The following is a 15,304-nucleotide window of genomic DNA, read 5'->3' as shown; positions in this document are numbered from 1 at the left end:
GGAAAATGCCTTTATTTTTTCTGAAGTGAACTTTTAGGAAATACTAATTTATTGATTCTCACGTTTTTAATCTTTTGCTCTTTCATTTTTCATGGTTTATATCTTCGTAAGTCCAAAGTTCTGCATGGTGATACAGGTATTGAGGTAGGTGCATCAGTCAGATCACCAGAATGCAGACAGGCCTTGTGTCCTGCAAAAAGTGAAGTTTAAATAGCCAAATGCATGCAGAATTAACCCAACTGTGTGACTGGTTGTCCAACCCGGCTTTCCTCCCTGGCCCACCTTGCGCACTGGGCTCTTATTTCGTAAGGGCAGTTTGTGCTTAGGTGCAAAATTGACGATTACAGAAGTCTAATGTCCTGGAGCTACTTCTTGAGCCAGAAATGGTCAATAAATGGAAGCGACACAGTCCCACCGATGGACAAAGAGTCTCTGTCCTGCGGCTGGGAAGGGGCGTATGACTTTAACAATAAGGCAACCTGCAGACTAAAAAGTTGTCTGTGAGAGAAAACAAAAGAAGTGGTTTTGGTAAAGGATGGTTTACAACTGAAAAATGGAAGTTTTAATGGGAAGTTTTCATCCTGCTCTATTCAGAACAGAAATACTTGTTCTGTGGTGGATATTACAATTATGACTATTACTGTATTGCTTCACTTCTATGAGGCATGTGGAAATAATTCTTGGTTATATTCAGTCTTTACACCATCAAGAAATGATAAGGGTTGCCTTCTCCCTTTCAAAACTGTGAGTAGTGGCAACTAGAGAAAGAACAAGAAACTTCTTACATCTGGCAGATAGCAGGAGGAGGAGACGATGTGGCAGGAGAAGAATAATTTAGGATTTTTAATAAGTAGCTAGCTTTTAATGTGAGAGCAGCAAGTAACTGTTTTTAAAACTAACGTCTGTGAATATTATTAATTTTCTTAATAGAAAACTAATGGGTTTGCTTTATTGCCCTTCCTCAACCACCTTCGCTGACTTGGGTGGAGGACCACGTGCCGGCTGTTTTCATGGCCAGGGCCACGCACTGCATCTTCCCTGCCGTGCTTTGCCCAGGTATGCTGCACCGGTGCTCTCCTCCAATCCGTCCCTTAATACTTGGTTAAAAGGTGTTGGCGTTTTAGATGACATGGATTGCAAAGGGATGTTTGACAGAGGAAAGTACTTAACCTGGAGAGGTGAGGAGAAGTGAGTGGATGAAGAAGGGACTGCAGAGAAGAAAAAATAATTATGTGTGAGCACATATGTGGAATATTTTCCAAAGTGCTTTAACCTGGGGAAATTTTTTCCTGAAGTGGATGGTGCTAAATCAAAGAAAAGGGGGGATTCATAATTGTGGGATTAATTTGTGGGCTATTTTGGGAGCTAGCAAGATCTATTTGGAGATGTAAAATACGTGTTTTATCAGTTCATTTTTCTGAAGAGCTAGACCTTGCTTGCAACTGTAAGTAATCTGTATGATAACTCCCAGTGAAACACGTTTCATACATCATTTTAGTTCACTGTGTGACTCTAGCTAGTGCCTTGTGCTAAACTACATTGTTCACAATCGGGTGATGTGTTATTTATAGTCTAAAATAATGAGCGATAGTTTGGGAATACGTATTCTCTGAAAGCTCCCAGGGCAGGTTCAGCACATATTTCCACAGTGAGTTGTACCTTACATCACCCCGCTGCTTTCCCCATTTCTTGCCAGACAGCGTTAAGGAGCCATTGACCTGTCTGATGCTGTTCCTGAAGGGCTTGAAAACGTGAATGCGGCGATGCCTCGTGTCCGCCCGACCCCACTTCGGGGCAGCTGCTACCATGTGTCTCCAGCAACAGCCTGAAGGACGGAGAGGAGAAAATGAGTTCTCAGGATTGCTTTGAGCGGTACGGCCTGTGCCAGGGCTGAGGAGAGGTGCAAAGGTCTGGAGGATGTGTGTGGACGTGGCGTGGGACAGCATTTGTTCTGGCGGAGGCCACAACCCCAGCAGAAGGGTGACTTGGCCGAGCGGCTCAAGTGTGGGCTCAGCAGAACAAATCCAGGCTGGGAGCACGGGCATTTGATCCGGTGCCTGGGAACCCATCGCAGCCTGGACATGAGGAGTCAACCACGTCATCAGCAAAGGTAAACGCCGTGCAGTTCCCTCTGCAAACGGAGGCACCGGCCATTTAACGCAGAACAGCCCTTGTGCTTCTTCCCACAGCAGCGGCAGTGCCCACGCTGCAACACTGCACCAGCCTGGGACCCTGGCTGTGGCACTTCTGAACTCGGCACTGTTTCAGCGGCTAATGCTTCATCTGCGTTAATACTTTTTTTTTTTTTTTTAATACAGAACCACTCTTTTTCAAGTTCGTCTTTCCTATGTGCGTTATGCGCACGTGCACGCGTTTTGGATCAGCTGTATGCGCTGCACACAGATATGCGGGTTGCTTAAAAATGTATTTGATCTAAGAATTTTTTTTTCCTCTGACAAGTCCTCCTGGCTCCGGTTCTCAGTGGTGGAAAAAGCCAGCTCTAGCCCTGGAGAGCTGGAAGAGTGAGACATCTCCAGTGTACTCCAGAATGGGAAGAAATCGAGACATCATTTTAAGGCCATGCATCATTCCTAGAAAATAAGCTTGCATATTTTACATAAGAATTGCATAATTACTTTCTACCTCTGCACAGGGCTAGTTCTTTTGCATCTCATAAAACCAGGAGTTTTTAATAGACATCTTAAAGACTCCGTTGTCTTTGGCAGCATCCTGGCAGCTTGGCACGCAGCGTAAGCTGTGACAATGACACCGGCTTCCCTTCCCCTCCCCTCCCTTAAACACCGTGTTACTGAGAATACAAGAAAATCTGGCAGAAGACAGCGGTTTCCTCCCGGGTATGCCTCTCTCACCCACCGCCCCGTGTGCGGGAGGCTGCTGGACAGCCGGGGCGAGGTGTTGCACCCCGGGAAAGGAGCGACATCGTCCCGGGTGTCGGGGTGCCCCGGGGTGCCCCTGTCCCCTGTTTTGAGCAGAGAGAGGTGCATTTACCCGCGAGAGTCGAGAAACGTGCACTGGCCAGAGACAAACCAAAGGCTGTCTGATGGGGTGTCTACGTGACCAGCAAGCCCAATCGCTGGGTCTCACTGGGATTTTGCGTGCGTTGTTTTGGCCTGCAGTTTGCTTTAGCTCTCTCTCTCTCTCTCTCGTATTTTTTACACTGTACGGGAAGCCACTCCTGTCTCGGATGCATCCATGTAGCTTGTTTCTAAAACACTTGCAATATTCCCTTAAGGCAGCAGGGGAAAAGGGGGGCTTTCAAAATAGAGTTTATGGGGAAAATCCTTCTCTTGGCAATTTATTTCACCGGCTTTGTCCCCACTGATCCGCAGCAGTGAAGGCTCTAGCCATACCTCGGCGGTTGTTTCGTGGGCTGTTGAATTTCCATAGTTGATGCTGTTCACAGGGGTGGCTTTTGCTTTGTCTCTTTGCAGGGGCCGGTTTTGGTTATCGAGGTCTGGTGATGTCCTGGGAACTGCCGACATTTGTGCAAGCCATCCCAGGCGCCGTGACCGCAGGGTGGACCGTTAGGTGATCTGAATATTACTTGAAATAGTGTTAGTCTAAAAGCCGAGTCCTGCAGGCCCTGGGAAGCGTGGGGGCACGGGCTGTTCCGCTGGGTTTGTGTGGGCATGGGCAATCCCAACATTGCTGCAGAGCGGAGAGCGGTTGGGTTAGAAGTGCCCGTGCCATCCGTGGCATCGGTTGCATCCCCAGCGGCAGCCCACCTTGGCCCCGAGGCCCCCAGATGCCCCAGTACCCCAGTGTCCCCAGTGCAGGGTACCCCAGTGTCCCCGGTGCAGGGTACCCCAGAGCCCACGGACAGCCCGAGCGCAGCGGGGCGAGCACCGTCTGCCCAAAGCACGGATGGGTGTGCAAAGCTCCAGCAGCTCAGGCAGTTGCAGTGATTTTCTGTTCAACTGCAAGCGGACCAGAAGCCAGCAATATTGCCATAGTTTCCTCATCCGATTTTAAAAATCTGAGGTTCACCTCCCAAAATTTTCCAAAGCTCCGGTCTCTGGTGGTACCTCTGCAGCGCGAGGCGGCGGGTGGTGACCAGCAGCTTCTTGCTCATTCGTACAGGTGGGAAGGTCGTTGTCCTCAGAAGCGTGCGACGAAGCTTGCGAGGGGCACGGCGTGCTCTGCAGGGACATCACGGCAACAGTCATCTCGCGGAGCGAAGCATCAGAATGGTCCGATGCATGCGTACGGGCCAGAAGGGTGCATTTGCGTAAAGTTAGCTAGCTAAAACCCCCTGAGAACTAACTGCGTGATCTGGTTAAGGAAGGTGACGGTCCTTGTTGGCATCTCTCTCTCCTGAGGTGTCGACTGCCTGGCTGTGTTGCAGCACGACGCGTGCTAGCGGGAAGCAAACCTGCGGTGAGGAGCGGGAGGTCACCGGGCTGCGGCTGCGCTTAACGTCAGCGAGTCCTGGGGCTCTGCTCCAGCCGCAGCGCAGCGTGGGAGGCAGCGTGCTCTTGACTTCTTCGTGGGTAAACACGTGCCAAAGCAGAGCCTGTGCATAGACCCGGCTTCAAAACCTCAGCTGCGGCAGCAGAGCAGGTAAAATGTGCTGTTTGTTTTGGGGTTTTTTTCCACAAAAGCGATTCTTAGAAATAGTCAGTAGTTTTTAATAATTATTTTTTATTAACAAGCGAGAATAGCTCTCTGAATAACTTGACACAAAAGAAACAAAGTTTGAGGTGGTATGCACTTCTGAGTATCTGTTTATCACGTTTTAATGTTGATGGAAAAAGGGAGAAAAATGTTGATGGCATTTTTGTGAAATTCCACCCGTTTATGACCATATGAAATGAAAGCTTTTATACACTTATAAAGAATCTCCAAAGGGAACAAATATGTTTTTCCTACTGGAGTCTGCTTAAAGCATATAACAAATACGATTGCACAGCTCAATATTTCATATAAAACAATATGCTCTACCATTTTAATTTTCCCGTATAAAATTGTTTTTCATATGAATTCATGTTGCATTATTTTCTGATTTCAACTAAATTAGAACTATATAGATATAAATGATATACATTACATTTATTATACATAATCTAGGTAAATATGGAGTAATTCATCAACCATACCTCAGCTTTCATATAAATTATCTTTGTGGCATTTTTGCTTTTATATAAAGTCTTAGAGTTGAAGGAATATTTGACTGTATTTGTAACTATTGCGGCATTAATTTAATTGCATTTCTGCATAAGAATTAATTTTACTTTCTCATAAGGCGTGTGGAAAGCAGAGAGAAAGGAGGTATGGCAGGTTTTACTTCTAAGAATTTTCAGATTTCTGTTAGGTGGCTGGACGCTGTGGGCAGTGCCGGCCCCCTCTCGCAGGCGGTGGCAGAGCGGCAGCCTTCCCCCGGGGGGGTCTGAATCCTCGAGGTGCTGTCCTCGGCCACCCAGACCCCGACGCCTTCTGCCGGATGGTAACGCTGCCGATGCTGCTGGCATCCCCGGGGATTCCCAGGTTGCAGAGCCGCAGGGACCGCTGCGCCTGGGGCAGGACGTGCCGATGGGACCGCGGCGCGGGAACAGCTACGTGGGGACCGGCGCTCGCCCGGGGTCACCGCTCCTTTGCCATCGCTGGAGGTCAAGAAGTAGAAGTTGGCCGAATGCAAGGAAACCGAAAAATGGTAGAGGGCTGGGGGAGCGCAGCCCTGGCAGCGCCCTTAGGGGCAGGGTATTAGGAAAATCCAATTTCCAAGGTGCATGGTGGAGCAGGAGCCGCCCCGGTGCGACCTCCCTGCTCCGAAGGCGTCGGGGATCGGCGATGGGGCGCAGCGTGGCCACGGCACGAGGGCAGCGGGGGTGACAGTGTCTGGCGGGCGAGCTGCCCAAACTGGCTGGGGGGCCGGGTGCCAGGCTGTCATCTCCGTCACCGGGAAATTGGTCTTTTGGTGTAATTTTCCTCCAGTAATTAGTCTCTCTGTGATTTTTAGACTTTGTGTCATGTTGTGAATGCAACGTGTTCGACAGCATACCTGCCGGGGAAAATATCTTCTGTGATGGGTAAGGAAATATCATTTTTCATGAAAGACATCAGAAAAAATTGAATGTGAAACTTCTGAACAGTTGGGGGCACGATGACTTTCAATGACAGGGAGGACTCTGTCTGAGCCAGTTGGCGAGTGTCAAACTGCGCTAGCCTGCCTTTTTCTCGGCCGTTTGGGCTTTTTAGTTCCGCACAGGGCAGCACGGGCACGGTGCTTCCTTAACACCCGGTCCTGGGGGCAAATGGGATAGCTACGGGCAGGAGATGTTTCACTGCATAAACCACCTGTAGATGTACCAGGCACAGGGAAAAAAAGGGGCAGCTGAAAACCAGAGACAGCAGAAAAGCACTGCACAAATGAAGGCCTCGCTTCTTTAAAGGATTTTGTCGCGTGTTTAGGGATTCGAATAGATTAGTCGACTTCTGTGCAAATAATGGCAGTCAATTAAATTTAAACCTGAGTATCGCGTTGGGTCTTAATATTGTAAGTGAGGTAAGTATGTATGGGGTTTTTTTAATACTGAGCCAACCTTATCGGAAAATGGTCATTTCCAATGTGCGGTGGAGCTGGGAAGGGGACAGGGCAGACCCCGCCAGAGCTGCTGCTGGACGGGCTCAACGGGGTCAGACGGCTCGAAGCAGACCACGCTCTTCGCACCAAGGAGCAGCCATGGGCTCCAGAGCTGCTGCTGGGACCCGGTGGGGACCACTGGTGGGTCTGGTCCAGAGTGGTGTCTGGGGGACTTTGGCTGGAAGAGCCGCGTGGGCAGCCTGCGGTGGCCGGGTGGCTGTGGAGCCCTTTCCCGGGGCCGCCCGCGGCGCGGCTGGAAATCGGCTCGGAGCGCCGCATCCATCACGCCCAAATTGTTCAGCAACCTCCAGGACAGCGTGAGCAGCAAGCAGCATCTGTTCCTCCCCGCCAGAGCCGCGATGATGGACTGCCAAGGACGGAGCTCCCTCCTCCTAACTTCTCGCTGTCTGGAAGCCAAGGTGAGATTGAGTCGATGTAAAACGCGGCCACGGTGCCCGCAGGTGGCGGGGCCGCCTGCGTGGGGAAGGGAGCGGGGCGGTGGGTGCAGACCGTGCTTCGCCCCAAAGAGAGCTCGGTGCAACACCTGCCAAAACTTACGAGGGCTCTCCCGACTGGTTCGGTAGGGACTGGGTGAAGCGCAGGGTTTTGCCGGGCGCCCTTCCAGGTTTAAGTGGGGAAAAACGCGAGTTCCCACCCGAAGCTGCACGGGACAGGACACGTCCTCGTCCTCGGCCCCCCTGCCCGTGGCAAAGAGAGGACAAAGGCCCTTGCTCCCCATCGGGAAGCCCCCCACGCTGGAGACGGCTGAGCAGAGGAGCGGGAGGCAGCACGTCCTGAAGTAAGGCGTAATGCTGCTTTCATAAAGGGATGCGGAATTAGATAATCTAGGAGTCTCTTACGTGATTTAGTGGAAGTTAAAATACCATATGTGTTAGGGCTTGCAGGATACTATGTTATTTTTAACATCCACACATTTGTAGGAATTGTAACTAAATATGTTTTCCAACAGGAATAAAAGTACAGGCTTAGGTATTTTATGAATGGCAGCTGTGTCAAGAGTGATTCAATAAAAATATGTGCATGGTGCTATTAATCCAGGCAGGAATTTCGCTGGCGCTGCGCGGGGTGTCTGGAGCAGAATTAAAGTCCTCGGCGCTCACGCTGCCCGAGCCTGCATCTCACCGGCCTTCGGAGCAAGCCGGAGCTCGGCCAGGCTTTCCCAATAGCGCATGCCGGGGATATTTAAGGGGGATGTTTTCACAGTGCATTAGCTGGGCGGTATCTGGATCATCTGCCCTCCCGCTGCTGAGGGGAGGTTTGCGAAAGTGTTTTGCCTCCTCCTGGCTGAAGGTATGGGGAGACATTAGCCTCCGCCAGCGAGGCAGAAAAAAGATGCTCACCCTTTTCTACCTTTAAATCGCACCTTTTCTAGCAATAATTGGAAGAACTGATATTTACAGTTAGTTTATCTTGGAAATGACTTATGTCCGCACCACGTGAAAGGGATGGTAACGCAAACGGCAATAAATAAATTACGCGGGGCAAGTGGCAGGCAGTGATACTAAGGCTAATAGCAAGCGTGGCTGTTGCACCTGCACGTGCCGCACTCGTTACTCTAGTTAGGCGCAGGCATAAAAGAAAATATGATTGTTACTGTTGTTGCTGTTATTATTGTAAGTATTACTCCTGTTTCCCACTGGGGAGTGGAGGTGCGAAGCCCCAGGTGGCAGCTTCACGGTGGGGTTGGAAACCCGCGGGGGGGTGAGTTTCTGTGCCTCTGCGCAGCGGGCAGAGGGCGGCCCCCGGCCCTGCAGACCCCGTCCCCAGCGCCCTGCCCCACACCCCAGCCTGGCTGCTGGCACAGCCGGCGGATGGGGCAGGACCCCCGCCAGGTGCCCCAAAAACTGCAGGAGGCGATGGCGAGAGGGTCTGCCCCACGCCGCCCCGTCCCCCATCACCGCAGCCGTGCCGGCAGCCTTTTTCCCCGCCGGGATGGTGATGCCGGGGGGAGTGCCCGTCGAGGCGATGCCTTGGCAATGCCGCTCGGCTGCGGCTGCTCCCGGGAGCGCTGGCAGCGATACCTTGCCGCGGCGAGGCCGGGGAGACCCCAGAAGCCCCCAGCCCCGCAGCAGGCGAGGGTCTGTGTTCGCGGTCCCGTTGCTCGCCCATGTCGGGAGGTGTGCTCAGCGTGCCCTGCGGCCCGAGGGGAGGTGGCAGATGCCACCGAGCCGGCTGCGGGGCGGGCCGTAAAGGCTTCGGCGTCGTTCCTGCGAGGGGATCAGATGAAACGCTGCGGGCAGGGCAGCTGCCGGCACGGCCCAAAATCCGGCAGGGTTGGGCTGACTTCTGGGGTCTGCCCAGGTCCTGCACCGGCGCTCGGAAACGGCACGAGCGGGGGCCGGGTGAGACCCCCTCACCTGGGTGGTTTCCTTGCGTGGTGCAGGGCGGTGGTGGCGGTGGCATTGGTGGCGGTGGCATTGGTGGCCGCGTGGAGCCAGGGTTGCCCTCTGCAACCCGCTTCTCTCCCAAGCACTCCTGGGTGCGTGCTGGCCGAGCTGCTCTTCCATCCCGTCCCACGTCGGATGCAGCTGGGCCATCCCGGTCCTTCAAACCCACCCTGGAGCTCCTTGGAAGCCCCGTGGGCACCAGGCACCTGCGAAGAGAAGAGCCGTGGAAGGCGCGTTGCCAGCCCGGCGCGGGGCGGCCCGTGCCGGCAGCCGTTCCACCCGCGTACGGGCAGGTCAGCCCCGGCGCGGGCAGTGCCTCGGTTTACCGCGGAGGGCCGTGCAGCTTCACCGCAAGCCGTCTCTGCGGGCGCTTGCGGGGGTCTGGGTTCCCCACGCCTGCCCTCTCCCCTCCGGCCACTGCAGCCGCCCTTTTCCCCATGCCGGGGGCTGGCCCGGCCCGGGTGGGAGCGCGGGGGGCTGGTGCTCCCGCTGTGGGAAATGCCAGCCTGCCCGCGCTTCCCATCACTAAGCAACAGCGGGTGAAATATATCCCGATTTCTGCTGCTCCCATTTGGCACCTCCCACCATGTTCTTTCATGTGCAGTTGCACAGTGTAGCGGATAAAAAGCCCGTTTTCTATCTTTGGGTGCCAGTGCACATTGTAGCCATCGTCGGGAGGACAGGCAAGTCAATTGGCAAAGAGTAAATGACTGACATTAAGACCCTGAGCGACTGCCTGTACCGAGGCGCTGCTATTTATCTTGGGCCTGGATGCTGCCAAGCAAAGTCCAAAAAGTTTTTTTTTTCCGTTTTTTTTTTTTTTTTTTTTTTTTTTTCACATCAGAACTTCAAGCTGATCAAAGAAACAAACACTTTTAATGAAACATATGCAAGATACTTAGAAGGAGAAGATTCACAATGCATCTGCTGTGGGACCAGAAGGCTTATCAAAAGTGTGAAGTAGGAGGAGAAAAATTACGAGTGTATGATGCCAGAGAAGATTACAGAAATATTAAGCAGAAGGAATGTAAACACGTATAGCTGGTGATAGCTGGCGCGCGGCTCGCCGCGCACAAAGAGCCGCCGTGCAGCGTTGGTCCGAGGATGCTCTTGCCGTCGCGTGCGAGAGCTGGCATGCAGGCGATGGGGGCAGGCTCTGGGTGGCCCCCGCCGCAGCCCGGCCAGGGACCCCTGCAGAAACCCACGCACTCACGCACCCAGCCCCCCCATCCCACCCCTCGTCCCGGGAAGGCAGCCGGGCCCCAGGGATCAGGCAGGGCCGGCCACGGCCCCGTTGCAGAGGGCAGTCCCCCTCCCAGGAGCCCCTCTCTCCCGCCGCCTGGCTCCATCTCGACACCGAAACACGGGCAGAGAGCCGGCCACGCCGTCTAGTTCAACTGTCCTTAGAGCCGAGGAACGTCACAACGGCAATTTGCGTTTTCCTTATGAAACAAAAACTTCGACGTAATACCAATTTTCTTGCGATGTGTTTTATTGAAAACATAAATACTGTGAAAACCTGTAATTTCTAGTGATAATATAGTAGGCTTACTATCAGCAGGAATATCACGTAATTATTTCTGTTCCACATTCAGGAGTGTGCAGACATATGGCTTATCTATTTCAGCCACTGGCCAAATTCTGCTCTCCCTTAACCCTTGCAACCTCGGTGAATTCAGCGAGGCTGCACAATTATAGCTGGCAGCAGGATCTGGAGCTCTTATTTCTTGTTAAATGAAAATTTTTCATTTTCAAAGCTTCCTTCCTGTCTCCCCACATACAGACTGCTATTCTTGCTGCGCACTATCGTTTTGCTTTCTCCCTTCACAGTGCTGGCAGTTGTGTGCAATGGGCTTTCTCCGCCAGTAAGTGCCACCACCGGCTCCGCTGCAAGGCAGAGTTGGGGTGTCCCAGGAGGGGTCTCTCTGCCCCCTCCTCAGCCTGCTGGTGCTTTTTTGGGGGGGGGGGTCAGTGTGGGCAGGGGCAGGGCATGGTGCCCTCCTGAGCACGGTGCCCACCGGGCACGGGAGGATGCGTGCTCGGGTCCCCACTCTGCCGTGGGGACGGCCGGCAGCATTTCTGAGGGCTGAACCACAGAGGCTCCAGCACCCAGATGACAATACTTAAAAATAATTCCTCTCCGAAGGGCAGGTTAGCAGCCTCTGGAGTTTTAACGCAGTCTCGTGGCTTCTGTAAAAAGCCATTTTGCAAGCCTCAGCGCATGCCTGAGCAAGAAATGTACATGCTGCGCTGGCTGGAGGGTGCTGTGGGCATCGTCCCGGGTCCTCCTCCTGCCTCTGGCTCCCTCGGGATGGCAGCCGGGGCTGCCGTAGCGTTCCCGGTCTTTGTAAAAGCGGAGGGAGGACCCACCAAGGGCTGGTCCAGCAGCGCGTTTGCCTCGGGCAGTGGCCAGCGCCGCTGCAGCATGAGATACAGGCGAGGGAGCTGCTCCGGGATGGCTCAGCCAGCACTGACCGGGCACGCTGTGGCCCTGTACTGTGACCTGCAGCCCTAAAACCGCTACGGACACCCCGGTGCGGGTCAGCCCTGCTTCCCAAGGGTCCCGGCTCCTCTTCCAGGGGCAGCCGTGCCCAGGCTGCTTATGGAGCTGGTGTGGCTCCCCAGGTTTGCAGGTCCTGCCCCAAGCCGCTACCCCACATGGCTGAACTGCAACGTGGTGCTGATCGCACTTCACCAATAATAACCCTCTCTATCAAACGATAATCAAATTTAGTCTTTTCCCTTAAATATTTACGTGCTGACCTAGCAGTTTGATAAATCTCATAGGCAGCATCCTATCTGGGTACTATCAAATAATCAACCATCACTGTCAGTCAGGACTGGCTCCTGTCTCTGTCGCTGTTGTTTCCCATCTCTTTTCCTAACACCCATGCAGGAAAACGCCTGTTTTTCCCTCTGCCCAGGAAGGCTGACGCTCCGGTTTCCCTCTCGGCATTGCTCTGCAGGCAGGCGGGGGATGAGTCGAGGGGACGCAGCAGGTCCCGGCTGCCAGGTCAGTTTTGCCCGAGGTTACCAGCCACAGAAGACCCACCAGCATATGCCGAGGCGGCCAGGAGGCAGGTTTAATGTATGCTCCTGACCTTTCCGATTCCTCTTCTAAGCTCTGCATCTGCAAGGCTGCCTGGTCACCCGAGAGGGACGGGTGCCTTCGCTTTGTGCTGTTCGGGAGGTGAAGCCCCCGCCGCCGCTGCCTCCCCCATCTCTCCAACCGGAGAAGGAAAGGAAGAAGCAGCAGGCTCTGAAACACGCGGTGGTGTGGGCAGCACGGCCGTTGTCACCACTTTCCAAAATGTCTGGCAGATGTTTCCTCGCCTTTTGTGGCCACGGCTGCCAACAGGAATAGAATAGAATAGAATAATAGAATAGAATAGAATAGAATAGAATAGAATAGAATAGAATAGAATAGATTTTCAGTTGGAAGGGACCTACAAGGATCACCTAGTCCAACTGCCTGACCCCTTCAGGGCGACTGAAAGTCAAAACAAGGTGTTAAGGGCATTGTCCAAATGCCTCGTATACACTGACAGACTTGGGGCATCGACCACCTCTCTAGGAAGCCTGTTCCGGGGTTTGACCACCCTCTCGGTAAAGAAATGCTCCCTAACGTCCAGTCTGGAAGGCTCAAGTTTTCGCGGAAGGTTGCCACGCTGCTGTCCACGGACCGTCGGTGGTCCAAGGAGCAGAAAGAAGCTGGGGATCCACTGGGAGTGGGCGGGCGGGTGCCCGCAGTTCCCAGCTGCTAGATGTGACTGAAAGGAAGCCGGGCCACCATCCAGCACGGCTTGGCTAGTGAAGACTCTAGTTCCATTGCCGTGCTGGGGGGCTGCAGGGGTGGCAAGACCGCACTTTCCCACACCTGTGAGGGTGGGATGACCAGTAAGGCAACTGGGCATCACACCCCGCTCGACCACAAGTATTTCACGGGGGGAGGGGGGTTTTCCTGTTTTTTTTCCGAGCAGTTATTCTGGGTTTGCAACACGGTTACTGAAGAAGCACTTCCAGACTCCGCATTCAGGTAAAAAGCAGTGTCTGCTTTGGAAAAGCTCGAGCATTCCTTAGAAATGCACTGTTTACTGTGGTTTATGAATAGCTCTCGTGGTGTCATGTAAAGCCTGAAGTATTATGTACCACTCAGCGTGGTGTTGCTTGTTGGAGAAGGAGCCCTAGCAAAGTCAGACTTCTCTGCGGTTTTCAACATTTGTAAAAGCAAGCTGGAAATGAAAATAAATGAAGGCATGCAAATAAAATTCTTTCCAAAACACCCATGCTCAAGTGGGTTTTTTTCTACCACTGTTTTTAAAAAAGCATCTGGCAAGCCTTTCTTCAAATTTATTTTAGCTAAATGCAAACAAACAACAACTCTAATAAGCATAGTAGCATATTCATTAACAGTTCTGGCTACAGCTTTTGAAGATAAGATGAGGAAAAAGTTCTTTAATTTTACTTGGGGAAATGTATACGATCACCATGAAAGGGATTTTAATCATAAATAGCAAGGGGTATAAATGTATATAAAGCCCTGCTAGCACAGACATCACCTTTTCGGCTTCTCCCGGTGAAGGTGGAGCCGCAGGAAGAGCCGCAGCCCTGTAGAGCGGGCGCTGCATTCGCACAGCCCTTCTGTCTGCTCGGATATTGGGGTGGACACCGGGGTTCACCCTGGTATAAAGCCAAATAATAAAACACCCCACTAGAAACAAGCAACCTGTTCCAGCCTCATACGCTCTCCTGCCGGCAAAATGCCTGTGGTTTTTGCTTCTTGCTGAATCTAACGATCTACGTGAAGTAGCTTAACTGCTCCAAACTCTTCCGTTGGCTTTGCTTTCCGAAAGAAGAGCCCTCGTGGGAAGGGCTGGGCACGGCGCCGTCCCCCCAGCGCGAGCCGGCAGCCTTGGAGAGAGCGACGCTCGGGCCGGGGTTTCCCAGGGTTTGCCAAGCGCAGGACCGCAACGCCTGGGGACGGACGGACGGACGGACACGCGTGCGACACCTACCTGAGGTTTTCCTCATTTCAGACCCTTTTGGTCTACGGATTCAGAATCGCAGGAGCTTGTGTTTATTGTTTCAGTATTCGTCAATCAATTCCCGCTTCAGCGGCCAGCAGAAATATCCAAGGTTCCTTTTTTACAGTGTTTTCTGTATGCAACGAACGTCTCAATTACGGCAGGCCTCTTTGTGCTTATATCCTCAGCCTTAAACTGTTTCATTTGCATGCACTGGGTGACTATATTTTGTTGTTGAAAAGTTAGCCTTCAGAAATGAAATTCAAAAATTCATCAACTTGAAAAGAGCTGTTGGGCATAGAAACTGCTTGATCATTTCTCAGCAGGGCCTCCGACACCCGCAATCTGAACTACGCAAATGGCCCGGCAGCCCCGTGAAAAAGCACGCAGACAGGGAACCCTTTCTCCGGGATCACCCCAAGTCGGCACTAGGTGAAGGAGATGCCAGCGCACGGCAAAGCACGGGCACGTGGACCGCACGGAGGGAGATGCTGCAAGTTTCGGTAAAGCTGTGGATCCCATCGCCTTGGAATGAAAGGTGGCTGGCAACAATAGGCTACAGCTGTAAAGATATAATTTATTGAACGTTACGGTTATGCCTTTCAAAGGTCAGCATTGCGCTGTCTAAATTGGCTGCACGGGGTTTTGTACGAGGAAAGATAAGCGCAAATAACCTGTAGGAACGATCCCTAATGAAATCTATTCTCACATGTAAATTGATGTTTCGCCCTGCCTCTGGCATACGGCAGACCCAGCGCGGCTACCCTTCAGCACACAGCCGAAGCTCCCGGCTCCCTTCCCGGCTGCAGCCGAACGATCCGACGGCCGCCGGCACGCCGGGATGCTCCCACCGGCGACGCACCCAGGGACAGCACGACCGCACCTCGCCTGGGCGCGGGGCTTTCTCCGTCCCACCGAGGCTGGTGCACGTGCTCCAGAATTGCAGAGAAATAATGAGAAAAACACGTTCGCGACGGTATAAATGAGACTCATTAGAAAGCAAGTGGAAAAGATGGGGCTGATGTGAGACATCAGGACTAAGAGTTTCCCAGATTCGTTTAGTATTCACCGTGCATAGTTTCTAAGAAGTCATTGCGTCTTTGCAAAAATTTCACCGCACACCTGCATATCACGACGGTTGTTTCAGGCCTCGATCACACGATGCCTTCCCCAAGCCATTGATAATCACGTCAGGTTACTCAGGAGAAGCCAATATTTTTGTGCAAAGCTCAGATAGTAGCAGGTAATGAGTATTCCCATCTCAGCAGATT

General features: G+C 52.7%; 1 long non-coding RNA gene across 2 annotated transcripts; it reads left to right on the top strand.

Annotated features, from left to right (window-relative positions):
- Window positions 1–229: 229 nt before the first annotated feature.
- Window positions 230–4,575, top strand: LOC126036276 (uncharacterized). Of its 2 annotated transcripts, XR_007505122.1 has the most exons (5): window positions 230–1,056; window positions 1,697–2,110; window positions 3,453–3,549; window positions 4,102–4,211; window positions 4,341–4,575. It is a non-coding gene; the product is annotated as an uncharacterized LOC126036276 (long non-coding RNA). The 2 variants fall into 2 exon arrangements; XR_007505121.1 differs by having other exon boundaries at window positions 4,102–4,575.
- The last annotated feature ends 10,729 nt before the right edge of the window (window positions 4,576–15,304 follow it).

The sequence above is a fragment of the Accipiter gentilis genome, chromosome Z, assembly GCF_929443795.1.
Source record: "Accipiter gentilis chromosome Z, bAccGen1.1, whole genome shotgun sequence".
NCBI classification, from domain to species: domain Eukaryota; kingdom Metazoa; phylum Chordata; class Aves; order Accipitriformes; family Accipitridae; genus Astur; species Astur gentilis.
Note: the sequence above shows the minus strand (reverse complement) of the source record. Positions and strands in the feature narration are given on the sequence as shown.